The sequence below is a fragment of the Nelusetta ayraudi genome, unplaced genomic scaffold (assembly GCF_046127955.1).
Source record: "Nelusetta ayraudi isolate G7.1 ecotype Tasmania unplaced genomic scaffold, CSIRO-AGI_Nayr_v1 ptg000011l, whole genome shotgun sequence".
NCBI classification, from domain to species: Eukaryota; Metazoa; Chordata; class Actinopteri; order Tetraodontiformes; family Monacanthidae; genus Nelusetta; species Nelusetta ayraudi.
The window spans coordinates 2503328-2522590 of record NW_027466061.1 but is presented as its reverse complement, the minus strand read 5'-3'; the positions used below and the strand labels follow the sequence as shown (position 1 = coordinate 2522590).

At 40.4% G+C, this 19263-nt stretch overlaps 1 protein-coding gene across 1 annotated transcript in view; it reads right to left on the bottom strand.

Moving 5' to 3' along the window:
• The window catches only part of opcml (opioid binding protein/cell adhesion molecule-like), a 243131-nt gene that overhangs the window by 156779 nt on the left and 67089 nt on the right, over positions 1 to 19263 (bottom strand). The gene's annotated exons all lie outside the window — the stretch shown is intronic.

Genomic DNA, 19263 nt, shown 5'->3' with positions numbered 1-19263 from the left:
CCGTATTTGTGTCCTCGCGAGCGGAAATGAAAAGAGTTAATATAAATCTGTTTACTCCATCCCATAAGAACAGGGGTATCTTTGATCTTCATTATGCACATATTTTGCTGGCAGTGTTGTGGAAGACAACAAAAGGAAGACGGAGCAGATTTTCCACACGAGGGCGGCTTCGGCTCCCCGCCCTGAAACGTTGCGCTGGTTCGACAAATTCATCATCACAGGGTTCCAATCAAGCTGTTTTTTATTTGCGCGCGTTTGATTTGGGCAGCTAGATCACACGGGTTTCATATATCTTGCCAACTTTTTTCAGGCAGTCTGTGCTATCAGTTAAGTTGTGATGAATCCTGGAAAAAAATTCCCTGTCGAAGGAAAAGGAGAAATACACCAAGAGCCAGAGTCACAAAGAATGAACTGTGAACCGTGGCTGAGAATAGCACAGTTTTGTTGTTTTTTTGTTTTTTTTTTAACAATGCGCCCCCCCACACACACCAAAAAAAAAGTAAATAAATAAAAAATCCACCAATTAAGGGGTCCCACCACAAAGGTTTTACTGGTGCAAGCACGTCAACAAATTGCAGTCTAACAACCTTGCTGCAACTTGTACCCAACATTGTTAGATATAAATAAGCATGTTGTTAGTTATATTCTAAGAACAATCCCTGCAACTTGTACTTTTGACTAATTTCCATTTCTCTGACTTCAAAAAAAAAGACTTTGATATAAGCGCTCTTGTGTGCGCCTGGCACTGCCCAATGATCCAGAGGAGGTCCAGGCTGGTTAGTCATATAGGTAACACAGTTCCCACCATCACCAACACTTATGTCGCCGATCTAATCCAGGAAGTAAACCTTTCAGATGTGTTACACAAAGGTTTCCAGCCCAGTCAGAACTCTTATTTATTAAACCCCCCCCCCAAAAAAACAATACGTAGCATTTTTTGTGAATACCTGTGTTGAAGCCTCGAGATTGGTTTCATGGTCAACTCTATCTTGAGCCTCTGGTTTGTTCTGAAACCATTCCATATTTTGATGTAGTAGCTGACGCGGGATGTAATTGGACCACGAGTTCAGCGCATGTCCCTAACACCCGCCCACCGACTGGGAAGACACAAAACTGTAATCACGCCCACACCATTTTTGCAATTTATCTTTATTTGACATATAACTATTTAATGAACTAGTTAAAGCTAAAGTTCCAGTGATTGTTACATCCCGAAGGATCCGAAATTTATCCTCCGCATTTGACCCATCATCCCCTGAGGGAGCGTTGGGCAGCAGCGGTGCCGCGCCCGGGAATCATTTGGTGATCTAACCCCCCAATTCCAACCCTGAATACTGAGTGCCAAGCAGGGAGGCAATGGGTACCATTTTTACAGTCTTTGGTATGACCCAGACAGGGATCGAACCCGCAACCTACCAGTCTCAGGGCGGACACAACGATTTTTAAAATGTTTCCAGCCATTCTTGGCAGTCCTACCTGGCCGGGTCTTTGGCACTTCCATGTTGGCCTCCTCTGTGAATTCAGTCTTCCGTCCATCTTTATATACTGTAATCCCCGGACTATAAGCTGCTACTTTTTTCCCATGCTTTGAACCCTGCAGTTTATACGACGGTGTGGCTAATCTATGTTTGTTGGTTTTTTTTTTACAGCTAACGGCCACCAGGGAACCTTCTCAATTTATGGATTTTCGGGTGGGCTCGGGAAAGAGTGAGACATGCAGTTCGCGCGAACAACGAAAGCAAAAGTGGAACCAAATACAGAACGAGAGCAAGACAGTTTGCGCAAAGGAAGTTTTCATGCATAAACCCTCATTATGGAAAACAAACCAAGAATTGCATATGATGCAGCTTTTAAGTTAAAGGCAGTCGATCAGGCTAGATCGCTCGCGCTCTCGTCTGTATGTTCTCTTGTCTTTATGCGCTATGTCTTTGTGAGCTCCGGTGCGTCGCTGCCTCGAGTCTGACTCCATACCAATTAACCGAGGTGACCAGTGGGACCCCGCAAACAGGATCCGTGGTGCGAGTCCAGAGTCGCAGACCCGCAGCCGCTGAACCGATCCGCTCCGCGAACCCGTTTCCTGACGAAACACCTGCGGCTTATAGTCCAGTGCGGCTTGTATATGTACACATTTGTTTTTTCCCCTAAATTTAGCTGCTGCGGCTTATATTCAGGTGCACTTTATAGTCCAGAAATTACGGTAGATACAGAGACACCAACAGGACGCCGTACCCCGTACCAACTTGCTGATGCTACCAGTCATACATTCAGTTGGACAACTTAGATTTCATGGAGAGACAGATTTGTCTCGTCAAAACATTCGATAAGCTGTTTACAAGACGGATGTGCAACATAGATTTAAAAGGTTTGGGAACCATTCCATCAGTGCACCGCTTTAGCTTGATAGACGTGCTGCAACTAAGGTACCAAGCTCGAGGGGCGTTAAATGTTTTAACCACTGGAAACAAAATACTGGCGTTTGATTACCTCATCAGAGTGTCTGACGTCTTATTTTGCAATCCTGTGGTGGTATTTAGCTTCTAACATCTGAGGTCGATGTATGAGCTTAGAACTGCAAGCAGACGCAGTCGTTAAATCCCCTCCAAGAAAATACTGTGAAGAGGTATGGCTATTTTTATAGGCAATCCTTCCCTGGATGTAGTTGCCTTTGTTGTGTTTCACCCTAAATTACAGTTTTATCTCTGTAGCTCTTGATGAGGGTTGAGTCAAGCATTTCTTATTTGTAAAAGAGCACCTGCAGTCCTATTTGGGCTATTACCTAAATAAACCACAGGCCCAAGAATCTCATTACAGGTGACAGTTCTTGAATGTCATTTGTTTGCAGAGCCGCATAAAGAGAAAAATCAATCCGTTGTACAAGCTGGCATAGTATCAGTGCATGTGTGGAGGGAAGGCTGCAGTTGCCCAGAGGTAAGAGAAGCAGCCCTGGAAACGAAAAGGTCGATACCTTCCGCTGCTGCTCGTTACAGCTGTTCATTGTTCATAAAATGTCACAAAAATAATGAGCAACACAAATTAGCACAGGTCAGAGCGACGTCTCTCTGAACAGCTGTTGGTCCCTCTCCATTTCTAATCGATATGAAACCCAAATTAGGCTCAGACCCGTTCGGCTGAGATAACTGCTGTGTTCACTTCCAATAGAAAATATACACATTTGCACCTTGACTACATTTCATGCGAACCTGGAACAGAATAGTGCAGAGCAGCCCTTTATTGTATTGGCTGCAGGAACAATGGAAAGCAGCAGTTCAGCAACTCTAAACATGTAGCGTGTCATAGAGCAGCAATACAAAAGCTATTTTTAATAGGTTATAAAAAACATGTCTAATTGATAATGGATTATATACATAAGGTCTTATTTATGTATAACATTACCATCATATTTGATGCAATGATGCAATATTTCATTATTGTGGTTAATTAATTTAAATGCCTTAAACAGGTCTTGAAGGCTGTGTTCAGGCATTTGTTGTGTGATATTATAAGTTGCTAATGAGAGTCACTGCTTTATCTGCATTATCTATCCAAGGCAGCAGGACCACAAGTGTTTCTTAGCATTATTTTTTTTAGTATATGCCAGCATATGAAAAAAACAATTTGTGTCTTCTTCTACTGTGGCTCAGGAGGTAGAGCGGGTTGCCCAATAACCTAGACTGTCATTGTGTCCTTGGGCAAGACACTTAACCCTTGAAGCGCCATATTATTTTCAAGAAAACATTCAATTTTGATGTCACGATTTCAAATGGCTGTGACTTGAAATTAGAGATAAAGCCATACTGTAATTGAGAAAAATCTTCAGTGAACCCAAACTTTTTGTTTGTTTTTGTATTATGTCAGATGTCAGGGGTCTGTATGTCAGATCCCTGTCTCCACAATACCCCACAGGCTCATCAAAATGTTTTATCCACTTGATAATTTTCCACATATCTCAAACAGACCCAGCCATCATCACTGTAATTTACAGGGGGACCGCGAACATCCCTGCTGCCTCCACCAGCACTGGCTGGGCGTTTCCTCCCACAGCTTCTACCACGTTGATCACTAACTCCTCGCGCCCTCCGTCACCATGAGCGTTGTTTTGAGCACTCCTGCTTCCCCCACCACGTCCCCTCATCCTTATTCGCCGATTATTCCCAAGCATGTGCTGCTTGGTGACTGTCATGGCGCATGGACTCGCTGCTGCGAGTCCGTGCGTAAAGACGCACCGGCAGACTCGCTCTCACCCGACGACTGCGAACATTATATGCGAATATTCCCCTTCGGAATCAGAGTCAGCCATTACTTGTCGAAGTACTTCGTCAACGAACAAACCTCTCGGCAATGTATTCTCGGTAAAATTCGGTGTCTTTCTCTCCGCTCCCACCGACTGAGGCGGTCTTTCTCTCTATTTATACTCCAAAATCTGAATATAAATGTGACAGTGGCGGTCCTGTCACTATGCCTTCAATTGATCATGCGCCCTGGCTACTTGGCCAAGGGGATATCCCTTTGGCCGAATGGTTAAGCGCGCATGGCTGTTACCCAGGAGTCTGGGCTTCGAAGCCCACCCGGGCCCTCTGCGCCTTGCCTCATAAACACCCCCACAAATGCTGCTCAGATTGAAGCCACAGGTGTCTGCCATCTCCTGGTGTGAAATAGTAACTACTTTTAGCACCATATTTGCAGCTATGGCCTGTTTAATTCAGCAATGATGCAATTTTGCGACCATGGCGCCTAAAGGGTTGACCCTAAATTGCTCCCAATGGGTTAGGCAGCGCCTTGCATGGCAGCACCCATTGGTGTATGAATGTGTGCATGAATGGGTGAATGAGAGGTAAAGCGCTATGGGGAAAAGTGCTACATAAGTGCAGTCCATTTACCATTTACCATTCTTAAAAAGAGAAGCGCAAAATGACTGTACGCTTGTGGATGCTGAAGGTTTGCAAGGCTGCCGAAATGATGGCAAATTTATGAGGACTTGAGAATGTTTGTTCACGTTATATGAAAGTGACTATAACTTGTGTATACACAAAAAAAATCTTAGACAAGTCAGAGCACGAGTGTGTCTCAACCAACAAATGGCAGGGAAACAGGTTGGCGTCGTCAGCCAGCGCTTAACGTTTCAGCTTGCGAATGGAAGGGGCGCATGGTGCATCCTGAATAGGCAAGCAATGAGCTGTCCAACGTGTCCGTGGTGATGGAATTTTTGATGAGCCTGTTAAATTACGATGGCAGGTGTCCCAGGTGTAGCATTTGGCAAGGGCAGCGAGCCTCTGTCGTATTTTCTGCCTCGCTCCTTTAGACGGCAAGGCTAAGATCATCGCAACTGCGGTATTCCTTTGATACGAGACAGTCCCGTGCGAGCATCATTATTGAACTGAACTCATTCATTGGTGGCTAAATCTCAGGATGATTGTTTTCATCCAGTCCTGCCTTTGTGTGGTGTATCTGCACCGGTTAACGAACTGTAAGCCTTTGAAAGACGGAGAATTAAGGACAATCCATCACACTCCTCTCAGCTTTCAGTGTTAATCAGCGGAGGAAGCCAAGCATGAGGCAAGACTGCGCTGCTTGCCTGTCTGGCGGAGTTGATTATTATAATAGTTCATTAACTACTATACTTCATCAGCCCACGTCAGTTTGCTTTATAGACCCAACAAATACCATTTGCTCTTTATTTGCTCTTTGTTGTTTTTTGGCTTTCTCTTTTCAAATCAGTGCCCACACACCTTGCGCTGCCTCTGTTTCTTCTTCTTTAGCTGCTTCATAAATAGTTTTTATACATATAGGCATATTTTCAGTAAAGACAATTTAAGTGTGTTGTAACACAGCATTTGCATATTTAAACGATTTAAAAAAAAAAAACATGGTCATGTTCAAAAACAATCAAAGGACAGGTGTGTGTGTGTGTGTGTGTGTGTGTGTGTGTATCTCCATTTCCACCAGAACATTTTATGTCTGGTGCTGCGAGTAATGTTTTACTCACAGAACTATTTCTTCTTGGGTGACAGTGCATCCTTCGCGGAGGCACATCCATTCGCACTCCCCGTACTCAATCATTGACATGATACGAAAAGTCAAACACTGAACCACTGCGGCCGAAGTGGGTGGTTGTTTTGAAGCGATCATTGTGTTTGAAAACCAAAGCCATGTGTTTATTGACTCACATACTGTTCTCAAGGCATCTCCGGATCCCTGCAGTGCAACTTAAAGATATGTGGAAATATCCTACTATATACTATATCCTACTATTGTTCTATATAAAGGAGGCATGTTTGTTTTTTGTTTTTTTGGAACTTCGTCCTCATTAGACAATGTGAAAAGATGGTGTTGTACAGGAGTCATTATAGGGAAGGATGCAGGATGCAACACAGTTGAAAATAGATTTGAACTATCACCTTTTCTGTGTCAAACTGAGTTAAGTGAAGACTGAAGTGAATGAAACACAGATAGCGTATTGATTAGTATATTTTGACGTCAGTATGGCAAGAAGGCTGTGAGTTTGGTTTCTGGGCCTGGGGCCTTTCTTTGTACTGTTTGCATGGTCTTCCTATGTCGGGTCCCGCCCACAGCTCAAAAACATGCATATGATACAAATTTAAAAGGCTATATTGCCCATAGAGAGTGAATGACTGTATTTCCAGGTGGTGCTGTGATAAACTGCCAAATTGTCTGATGGAAACCCCGCCTTTGACCCAAAACACCTGGCTATAGGCTCCAGCAAACCCCCGTGACCCTGAGCACATTCAGGAAAGGCACTAATAGAAAAAGGATGGATGGGTCATTGGTGTTGATATACATTTAAGATGTCAGATCAATTGGAATATTTCCGTAGGGTCTTTTTAAGCCTTGACACTTGAAACTTTGAAAAGACACCTTGAATTTTAGTGGACGGAAAAATCAAAGACTCCACGAGCGACCACCTCTTGCCTTTGTGCGCTTCTGCTTCTGTATGGAAGCAAATGTGCTGGAGGTATTTCCTGGCATTAAGCGCAGGGGACAATGTTCAGTTAAGTGCAGCTGCATGAGGTCCTTGTTATAGTGCAGAGGAGGTGGCCAGGATTGAGACTATGGAGACGCACCTGCCACCTTCCTTTGCGTTAGAACTTGATCTATCACTCTGATGTGCTTGATCAGGCAGAACACTTGAGGATTTGTTGAAGTTGATGTGTGGCTAGGGTACAGAACGTCTCCTGCTCCACTGCAGAGCTGGGAGATGGGGGGGGCTACACGCTAGAGTCCTGTCAGCGGAGCAAAGCCGTCATCTGGTTTAGTCAAGGCTTATCTGTAACCTGTGCTCCACTGTGGCTTTGACTAACATCATTCCTTTTTCAATACACATTTGAGAACACTTCTATTTGACAAAAAACAAAACAACACAAAAACCTCAGCTGAATTCATGATTTGGATTTCATCAGGTGTTTCATCAGATCTAACCTATTTTTTCCCCTTTTTCCTTTTCTTTCTGTGCTGCTTTGACAGAAAACACCAGAGCCGGAGATGAGTTTTCTGACAGTGTGAAACTGTCTAAATGGCTAGAAGATAGAAAAAGATAGAACGAAATATGTTTTCAAATGAGGTGCAATTGCTCATCAATAAAGCAAACCAACAACATTGGAGAAGTACAAACCAAATGGCAAACCCCTCTGTGACGTTTGAATAAAATAAAAGCATTGTGAATACATATCAGGGATGTCATGACATCATGATGTGAAACACAACTGTGCAACTAGCCCAGCGAATCACAGGGTTGTGTCTGGGTTGTGTACATGCAGATACTGATGACACAAACATAACACTTCTTCGCTTGTTTCCACATTTACTCTAATATATATATATATATATATATATATATATATATATATATATATATATATGTGTATATATATATATATATATATATATATATATATATATATATATATATGTATATATATATATATATATATATATATATATATATATATATATATATATATATATATATATATGTATGTATATATATATATATATATATATATATATATATATATATATATATATACACACACATATATTTATATATATATATATATATATATATATATATATATATATATATATATATATATATATATATATATATATTTGGCTCTAAAAAATTAGATAAAAAAAAAACAAACTGAAAAAAAAATCTAAATATTCCAATAATTCCTAAAATGAGTATTTGTTCAGTTAGAGTAGGATACAGTGGGAAAATCATGATCACGATTATCGCAGATTATTGTCTAACACTTCCCAAGAGTCGACTCAGTCAATACGTACGCACACACACAATCAACGCACACACAATTTTACAATTTTGGCAACCATACGCTGTCATGACACCTAATATTATTCTATGAACAATTTCTTGGCACGCCGTCGGCGTGGATGTCATGGGGCTTTTTATTAAGAGGAGCTCCATCTGTGCGCGGCTGCTCTGCCTACCTCCAAGCTGGAGTCCAACCCAAAGGAGGGAGCGAAACATGAGGCGAAAGCGAAGCTCCGCCATACGGCGGAAATCTGCTCCGCTGATGCACGACTACTGAGAAGAATACAGTGCAACGAGAGGGGTCTCTTTGAAGGACAGCTCTCTGTTTTATTATGTTGGAGAAATTGGAAAGCACTTGACAGATCCCCTTGATCTCCTCTGACTTTCATCAAAGGTTTCGGACTGCAAAGGAAGATAGCGGGATTATTTCTGAGTGTTTGTACGGCTTTGGTGCTGAATTAGTTATGGCTTAAGAACAAAGATAGCCCCCCCCCCACCCCTCTTGCCATTTAAAACTACACTTGTCAAGATTTTTTCGAGAGATCGTTCTGAAGAGGGAACTGGATTATGCGGTAGATGGGGTGAGATCACCATGTGACCGGGAGGGGTGTAAAAAAAAAAAAAAACACATGGTAATAGTGAAGTATATCATCTGTGCGTGGAAACTGACGGGATTACTGCCCTGTATATCTCGAGCCACCTTTTCTATCAGTTTAAATGCAGTTGCAGGAAAGACATTGATTCACGAATAAGAACAAAAAAAAAAAAAAAAAAAAACATTTCCGAGTTCTAATCAAGAATAAGCAGGCACGCGCAGTCCCATTTTCACTGCAACAGAATTTAATTTATTAAGATGTGTGTCCAGATTCATTACTGTAGTAATAGAAAGGACAGTATGGTATCTAATTTTATATAATTGCTAGTGAAGCAGTGCTCTTCATCTAAAAATGTTTTAATCCTTAAAAAAAGGAAAATGACTTCATGTTTTTATTCACCAAAATGAAAAAAATGCAACTAATTCAGTTTTGTCTCCATTAAAGCAATTTATCAAAAAATATTTGAGTACAAAAACATCAACACAGTTCTTTTATCATTATTATTATTATTATTTTTTGTTTAAAGCGACAACCAATTTGTTTCGTAACACATTGTTCAATTGCCTTTTAAAACAAATGCTAGCGGTGATTGGATATACTGTATATACATGATGAAGAGGACATGCAGAGGTTCAAAGCGAGCGTCAAAAATGGATTGAAATGAAAGTGGTGAACATGGTTGTTGCTGCCAGACGAGCTGGTCTGAGCGGTTCAAAGACTGAGGATGCACTGGGATTTTCTTGTCAAGTGCTTTCAGGGATTGTTGCAAGAAGAGAAAATATCCATTGAGTAGCAGTTGTGTGCAGAAAAATGACAGTAATATGAAGTTGGTCAGAGGTCAGAAGAGGAGACCAGAAACTCAAATAGTCACTGGTTACAGCCAAGGTCTGAAGAACATCTTTGAACACACAATATATCCAACCTTGATGCAGAAAAAAATATATACATTTGTGTTCATAATAATAGCAGTATGTTTAAAAAGGTGTTTAAAAAGGTGAGTAAACTTCAAAAATCCTCAAATAAATTGTATTTAATGAACACAAATGCATTGAGGACACTGCACATTCTATTTCAAAGCAAGAAAATTGGAAAAAGTCATTGAATTTGATCATATTTTACAGAAAGTCAAGAAATATAATGTTCAAAAAAATAGCAGTGCCGAGTTCAATTAGTGAGGTCATTGATTGTGTGAAAAAAGACGTGGTGTTTAACATGTTGCCCTTATTTAAGGATCAAGATAACTGACTTTGGATATGCTGGCTGTGCATTTGTCCTTGAAAAACCGAGAAAATGGGTCGTTCAAGACACTGTTCTGAAGAAGAGCGTTCTTTGATTAAGAAATTAATAAAAGAAGGGAAAACCTATAAAGAAGTGCAGAAAATCATAGGCTGTTCAGCTAAAATGATATCAAACACTTTAAAATGGCAGCCAAAACCAGAAAGACGAGGAAGAAAAAGAAAAACGACTGTTTGAATGGATCGGAGAATAAGCATAATGGCAAAGGCTCAGCCAATGATCAGCCCCAGGAGGATCAAAGAAGATCTAAGATTGCCTGTGAGTACTGTGACAATCAGACGACGTCTATGTGAAGCCAAGCTACCAGCAAGAAGCCTCCAAAAAGTCCCATTGTTAAGACGTGCTGAAGCGGTTCCAAATCGCCAAAGAACACATTGACTGGCCCAAAAAGAAATTGCGTAATATTTTGTGGACTGACGAGAGTAAGATGGTTCTTTTTGGATCCAAGGGCCACAGACAGTTTGTCAGACGTCCTGCAAACACTGAATTCAAGCCACAGTACACAGTGAAGACAGTGAAGCATGGTGGTGCAAGCATCATGGTATGGGGATGTTTCTCATACTATGGTGTTGGTCCTATTCATTGCATACCAGGGATCATGGATCAGTTTGAGTACATCAGAATACTGCAAGAAGTCATGTTGCAGTATGCTGAAGAGGAAATGCCCTTGAAATGGACGTTTCAACAAGACAACGACCCCAAACACACCAGCAAGCCAGCAAAATCCTGGTTCCAGACAAAGAGAAGTGAAGTAATGGAGTGGCCAGCACAATACCCGGACCTTAATCACAATCCCCGCACCTGAATCCCATCAAAAACTTGTGGGCTGACAAAAAATGATGTTCATGAGGCAAAACCAAGAAATGCAGAAGAATTGTGGAACGTAGTACAATTGTCCTGGGCTGCAATACCTGTTGACCGGTGCCAGAAGTTGGTCGACTCCATGTACCACAGATGTGAAGCAGTCATCAGAAACCGTGGTTATGCACCTAAATATTAGTTTGTTATTCTCAGGAAAGTTGAATCTTCAAGCATTTCTTAGTTTATACAGTACTTCTTTGAGTTTGTAAAGAAAGATGTCAAAACTGCTATTTTTTTAACATTATATTTCCTGACTTTCTGTAAAATATGATCAAATTCAATGACTTTTTCCAATTTTATTGCTTTGAAATAGAATGTGAAAGTGTCCTCAATGCATTTGTGTTCATTAAATACAATTTATTTGAGGAATTTTACTCACCATTTTAAACCTTTTTAAACACCTTTTTAAACATACTGCTATTGTTATGAACACAACTGTATATACCACGTGGCTTAATAAATGTATATTTAAACCTGTAGTAAAAAAGAAAAGACACAAGTATTTTAAAAGCTTTCAAAAACTTGGCAAAAACTGAAAATGTTAGTGTTATTTGACAGATAAACTGAAACAGCTACATAGTCTTTTGAATTGACCTTTTATTGCTACATTTGAGGGAGCTCACTGGGCTTCTCTAGGAAGTCAGAAATGAGCATATGGCATAACATTCAACCACAATTTTGTGAACATCTCTCATTGGAAAGTGTTTTCCAAATACAAATAAATATGTCCATAGGCAGCAATAATAAACCAAAACAGTTAAAGGGCTTAAAAATGACTTTGGTCATTACCAATGCTGTTCATTTAGGGCATCTGTGGCATGAACCTAAAATAGGTGCTATTGCTATGTTGACTTGGCTAATGTTGACAACCTAGTTCTGTTAGTCTGGGTGATGTTTCGGGCCCGAACTGTGCTCCCTTGATCCCGGAGACGGCACCACTGTTGTACACCAGTGGTGAATGAGGATTGGGAAGGGGATATAATTGATGAGAATATGCTAACAACAACATTATGGTGTGTCATAAACCATTTGCATTGGCACTTTATTTGCCACGGAGGATTTATTAAGGAAGTGTTAGGAACTCCGCTAAGCAAGTGATTAGTGTTGGCTGCCAGGGATAAGAAAACTATTAGAAAGGTGACTTATAAATCCTCCCAAGGCAGTTTCACCCACTTAAGCAAAACTGCACTTTGTACACTTTTTCATCCCAGAATAAATTGCAGTGCACGACTCCAAATGGGATTTTTTTTTTTGTTTATTTACTCGCTAATTACTTTTATTTACACCTCTGTACTTTGAGCAGTTGTAGTTTTCACAGTGCACCCAAGAGTGCGTCCGGCATTTGCCATTAACATTTGCCCTCTGACTGTGCGGCCATCCATTCAGCAACATTCGCAGTGGCCAGTTGAAACCATTTGAGCAGGACAGACTGAGGCCTCTGAGACAGTGATAGTTGTGACACCGGCATTGTGTTAGAACACTTTCCTTGCACCATGCGCAAGAAACAAACCGCACTGTGGACGTTATGAGCACTTACACTCAGAGTTTCTAAGAACACTGAACACTTCTCCGTTTTTCCTCCACACTAACCTGCGCTCAGCATCTCACAATGGCATGAAAACTGAATTTTTCTGTTCAGCAAATTTCCAAAATTGGGAAAAATACAATTATGGCAACGTACTCCGACTCTGTACTCAGTGTTTATTTGAAGCAGCTCCCACGGTGACAATTACAGCCTCCAGTCATTTTCGGATATGAAGCAACAAGGTTTGCACAACCTAATTTGGAGATATTCTCTCAGGTTTTCGCCCCCTTAACTCCAGGTAGATTATCATGAGTCTTGCATATGATAAGAGACCCCCACAACACACCACTGGGACCTTGGTCACTCTCACGAAGGCTCAGTTCCTCAGTTTCACTGGTCAACTCTTGGTATAATCCTGATTCTGCCAATCATCAAGGCCACTGTTGCTTTGGAACTGTCAGTCCAATAAAATAGTTTTTTTTTTTTTTTGTGTAGCCTTCTCCAGATCTGTACCTTGCAGCCAGGCAGTCACAACAAACACCTCCTCTTCCTCCTCACGCTGGTCTCCAGCCCGAACACACATTGCTGTGGGACGGCTTCAAGCAGCATTTGTTGCGAATCAGTAGGTTGCGTTGGCACAAAGAGCTGATTCCCCAAGGCATCACCGGGGTCAAGGGTCAGGGCTGGTGTCAGGACCTGAACCTGGTGTGCTCATCATGCCCCGTGAGAAGCTGCAGCAGTGGGAGCCTGATCTGGACGCCCACGCTTGCCGGCATCACTGACAACTGACCGCCCCACACCGGCTGTTTTGACTTTGAAAAGTTTTGTTTGCACCTAAAAATTTCACTCTCCCAAACAGCCTGCGATGAAGAACGCCACAGCACAGCTTGTGAAAGGAGAACGAAATCAAAGAAACCCAGTTTCACAAACACAATGGACAACAATTAGACGGCGCAGCAGCAGGCTGGATTTTAATCAGGAAACCAACAGAAAGAGCTGAGCCTTCAGTTTCCTGCTGATCACTCTACAAACAAATGCTGGGTTAAACAACAGCGTTTAATTGAATTCACTTTCACTTGTACCGTGCCATATCATAACAAAGTTATCTCGGGCATTTTACATGTTGAGCAGATGTAGGCCCCTCTCTTATTACCAGTGGTTCCCAGAGTGCTCAGGCTTGATCAAATCTTTTCGCTCACTTAGTTCTGCTCACTGGCTCTCCCCTGCCTTTCATGCAAGCATGATTAATTACAAATGCTTCCTGATCAGTGGTTGAGTGCCCTTATTACAGCAACTTGCATGACAGAGAGAAAACATGGATCTTGATTAGTTAGGGGTGTGTGTTTTTTTGCAACTGGAAACCATAAAATAGCATTTAGGGCAATGCTATGCGCAAGTATTTGCAACCAATGCGTATTTGTACAGAGACATTGAACCTCTCTAGTTTGTGTGAAGTGTTACTGTTTTAAATTCATATCTGAATTGAAAGATATAGTCCATGCTCAAAACATTTGTTGCCATGTAAGTAAGCTGACATTGAAATAACATCGGAAATAAGGACAAATGAAGCAATGGACAGACGTGATTTAAAAGTGAGGTGCAACATTAGTCCAATTAGAAACATAGAAAACACATGCTAGTTTCATCTATTTCATATCACAAGGTGAATATAGCTGGGTAAATTTAGCACCTGAGCAGTGCAAATGCAAGACTGTCGAGGTGAAAGTGAGGAAACAAGTTCTGTTCTTTAAACTGCAAGCAAACTCCCTTCCACTTACAATTAACACTTCAGCATCTAGTGTCCCGCTGTTCTTCTCATCATTATGCTCCTTGGCTTTACAATTAAGGGGAATGCAAATAGCACAAGTGAGATGTGATATATTACAAGCCAAAATTAACATCAAGGACCTATTTTCTTTATAGACGGAATTAAGGTGTTTTGCAGTTGTTGAAATCTTGATGAGCTCTGTGATTGGAGCCCTGAGGAAAATAAGTATTGCAATTAACCACATCTTGGAGCAAATGATTCACTTTAATTATGGTGTACGAGAATATAAGAATGTGAGTGGGTTGGATTTCACACAGGAGAAACCAGGTGTTATGGTAACATTAATGTGGTCTTGAAATCTAGAAGAGGAAAAAAAGTGGAAAAAAAAGTGGAAATTATTTAACAAATAAACAAGAAAAACAAATAATTTCTAATAATCTAAATTCATCTCTTCTCCCTATGTGTGTGATCTACGCACTTGCAGTAGCAGCATTAACTTGGAGTTGTGCTTTGAATAACTTTCATGGTGGTTTTGTTTTCATTCTCTCCATCGTAGAGCACATCTAGAATTAGCATATAGCTTTGTATTACACTTATGTTGATGTCCTTACTACGAAGATCATGCGACAAACTATGAGAAATATTGGACAACTCTTCACTAGGACCAAAACAAACGCACCCAGCCAGGTTTCTACAGCCAGCCGATCGAACCAGCCAACTCTGCATTTGCTTTATACGATAGCAGAGCCGACTAAAAAGAAGACCATGATCTGACAAGGCAAACAGGAAGAAACAAGTGTCTGATCGACCAAGAAGCCACACAAGCCTCGGTCGAGCCGTTGCTGAAGGCCGTGAGCTCAAAGAAACTGGGATATGAGAAAACAGATGTGGGCCTGGCGTTGTACTTGAAAGTATCACCATGATAATTTGTCTCCACTTCATGTTTTTCTTTCTTTAGACGCTTATTGCCAAACCCTTTCAATTGTTCCTATAATGTCTTCTTTAAGAATATACTTTCATGGAAGGACATATAACGTGACAAATCTCGTTAGACATCTCTCCATTGATTTTCTTCTCCTCCGGTTAGATAAAAAGAGGGTTGGCTGTAAGTGTTTAACAACAGTGGCATGCACTCCAAAACTCTAGGGGGAGCTCCATAGACCAAAACAGCGACCACAAAAAGTGAGAAAGTGACCGACTTGCATAGTTTCCCTTTCGTGTTTCTGTTGGTCAATCCAACTTTGTTTATACTGAACATTTAAAGTAAGAGTTAATCACAGCTCAATATATACCGACGGACAATTCTCCCCATAACATATATTAAATCAAATGTATCTAACCAGGAAGTGAAGGGGGTGAATTGGGGTCTAGCAGGGGCTTGAAATAACAGAGTGTGCACCGACCCACAGGAAAAGGCAGGCTGCTACGTTTGAGTCTCGTATTAGAAATCTGCAAGTGCAAGTGTTCATTGGGCTCAATGTTCTGACTAGAGTTAAAGGCAGCATTGGCCCAGACAACCAAGATGATTGGTTATAAAAATGTAAAAGGGGTACACTTAAACCTATTTTTTTTATTATATAATAACAAGGAGAAATGGGTGGGGGCACGATGAAAAGGGGGATTATTATTGTACATTAGTAGGGAGCACTGATACAAGTGTAAATGGAAGCAGACGTCACGGTTCAATTCACACTCAAATTTAGGAGTCACAGTTCAGTAGAGTGAGGAGAGAAAAACCACATTGAACGCATTAGGAAACATTTGTTTTCATTTGTTTGGAACAAGGCACAGTTCAAATGTCACGCATGAAGAGCAAAGCTGAGTCACTGGGCCGACTTTCTCTGCGGCGCTAGCCAAAGCGACGCAGTGTATTCAGAGTACGCTGCAATCATGATGAGAATGGTCAGGCAATTTCAGTTGGATAAGGACGGTCAGAGCGCTGAAGTATCATCGCATGAGAAGTTTTTCTGGGCCTGGTAAACAAAGTCTCATGCAGTTATTTGTTCAAGACAGTTCTTTTCTGTGAGTTGTGTTGAAGATGCCTAAATGCAAGGTGTGAAGGATCCTACCAGAACAGAAAAGGCAACACCAAGTGGGAGAAGTGAGAGGGAATGTTGAACATTTATCACCTCATCTTTCATTGTTGTCTACATATCCTGTTAGTATTTGTAGGAACTTGCCAAACATGACCTCGGTTAACCAATTAATGAAGAGAATCACACCTAAAGTATGCTGTGCTTCTTTACAATGACATTAAAAATGACTTTAATCCAAGTCAGTCCATTATTTAAGTCCATTGTCACCTTTTCATACAACTCAAGAAATTCAAAGGCTTTGACATGGTCAAGTTTTTGTTGTTGTTGTTTTTTGGGTTGAAACCTAACTAGCTTTCACACACTTTGTTTCAGTTTATGAAACTTCTTAATGTCAGATTCAGATGCGAACATCATATTGATCCAGTAAGCTTCAAGGTTTTGAAATGCTGTCTCACACAGCACCGCAATATGCTTCAAATGAAGTGGTCAAAACAAGGATTAACAGTTAGCTTTCAGCTTTCAATCAATTACCTTAAAGATGAAAAGGGCAGATTTAAAATGAGACTTTAATGTTCAAAGGTAGCCTAACAAACTGACAAATATAAAGGGTTTCATACTGAGCAGGAAAGCTATAGTATGACAAGGTTTTTGCTTTTGACAGGTTAACAATGGACTGGACAGTGATATTTGCATCAGCTATAAATCTGTATTATCTTATTGTTTAATACATGCCATGGAATTATCCTGGAATATATTCATAACGTTATTATTATGGTATAGTGCTCCATAATAAGAATAATACAAGTAAACCGATTTTAATTAGTTCCTGTAACCAACTCTTTTCTATCTTCCTTTGCTTCAGTGTGAACGTGACTAAAGTCCCTTGAAGTTGCTGCAGCTGTCCTGTCTTTTTCCTCCCGAGACTGGGGAGTGTTAAATGACACGTGCAAGGCTGAAAATGCATTTAATGGCACAAGAAATGGCTTTGAAAGTGCTCCATATACCATTCGATGAGATGACAAGACAGGTTTAATTACATGTAAAAAGCAGAATATGGAAGGATGAATTCTGTCGTGTTTTTCTTGTGCCAGTGCTTGAGGGAGATAAACAGCATTATTCTAATGGCATCAAGCTGTGATTCTGTTTACGCTCTGGAGTCTGGTGTTTTGTTTTGTTTAGTTTAGTTTTTTCGGATGTGACTCTTTGTCGTCTGAGTCACAACGACCACAAATTGAATTGACAGTGGCGGTTAGCTGCGTTGTTTGTTTGTTTTTGTTTGTTTTTTTTTTACCTTTGAAGCCAGGTCAACCTCAAGACCGTCCCTGAGGTCAGACGTCCACGCTACTGATTTTATGATGCTATTTTTCTGTTAGTGACATGTAGAAAAACTTGGGTCTGCTTGTGTCTTGAGAAAATTTGTTATCTGTTAGCAGAGTGCTAGCAGTGTTTAGCAATCGCAGCATAAATAAGAATACGGTGTTTACACCAATCACCTCAAGATAGGTTTTTCTGTAAATTGTTCAAAATGCATAATCGCAATAACTTATCACCATTATTCTTAGTATATTACAATAATAATAATAATAATAATATAATCGTAAGGCCTGTGTTGTATGTACTTATGCTTTGTGCTGATTATTAATAAATGCAGTCTTTGGTTTTTAAAGAGTAGCCCTAAGGCTTGTGTCTATATAGTCTTAGTGCACTCTTCAGTCCGGCCCTACCGACACCGTTTTTGCTTGAGGAAAACTTACCCACACAGTCTGACTCTTTCATGTTGTTTCCATTTATTTAATTACAGAAAGTACTGCGGACCAATACCACTTATTATTTTAGAAAAAGAAACTGCATGCATGCAGTTAGACTTGGTTGATGCGTCCTCACCATTGGCTGTATATAAAGATGGACGGAGTCATTGTGATGTCACCCACTGGTGAGGAATTTTAATAAATAGCCATTTAGACCAATCCAAATATTTAAACTAGTTTGTAACAGTATAAATTTGCTGCTCCTTTCTGTTTTGACAGCCGGTTAATTTCAGTCATTTTGCAATAATCTTCATGACATGTATAGAGTTATGTATAGACATAACGCAAAAAAAAAAAAAAAATACTCTCAGTTTCAGTTTCGCTTTTGATTAAGAGAGAAAAAGCTGTCTGCAAGACAAGGTAATTCAGCCTCCCAGTTTCATTGCATAAACTCTGAAGGGTCACTGTCACAACTCTATACATGATACATATATACACATTTAGAACTTTGTGGTACGGCTGCTGATCACTGAAAGCAATTCAATCTTACACACTGGGACTTCAGGAGAGACATAGTGATATGAATTTATGGCCTCACACACTTTGAAGTGTGGGGAAATTGACCCCCATCACCCCATTCAATTCAATCGAGCAAAACCATCTAAATCTGAACCTATGTACAGTGTATATATATATATATGTATATATATATATATGTATATATATATATATATATATATATATATATATATATATATATATATATATATATATATATATGATTCATCCATTCATCCATTCATCTTCTATACCCGCTTATTCCTATTCAGGGTCACGGGGGTCTGCTGGAGCCTCTCCCAGCTGTCTTAGGGCGAAGGGTTAGGGTTAGTCGCCTGTTCATCGCAGGGCCACATAGACACAGAGAACCATTCACACTCACATGCACACCTATGGACAATTTAGAGTGTTCAGTTGACCTCACATGCATGTTTTTGGAGTGTGGGAGGAAGCCGGAGAACCCGCAGAGAACCCACGCAGACACAGGGAGAACATGCAAACTCCACTGAGACTGCTAACTAATCACACACACACGTGTACATATATGTATGTATATGTAAATATATATATATATATATATATATA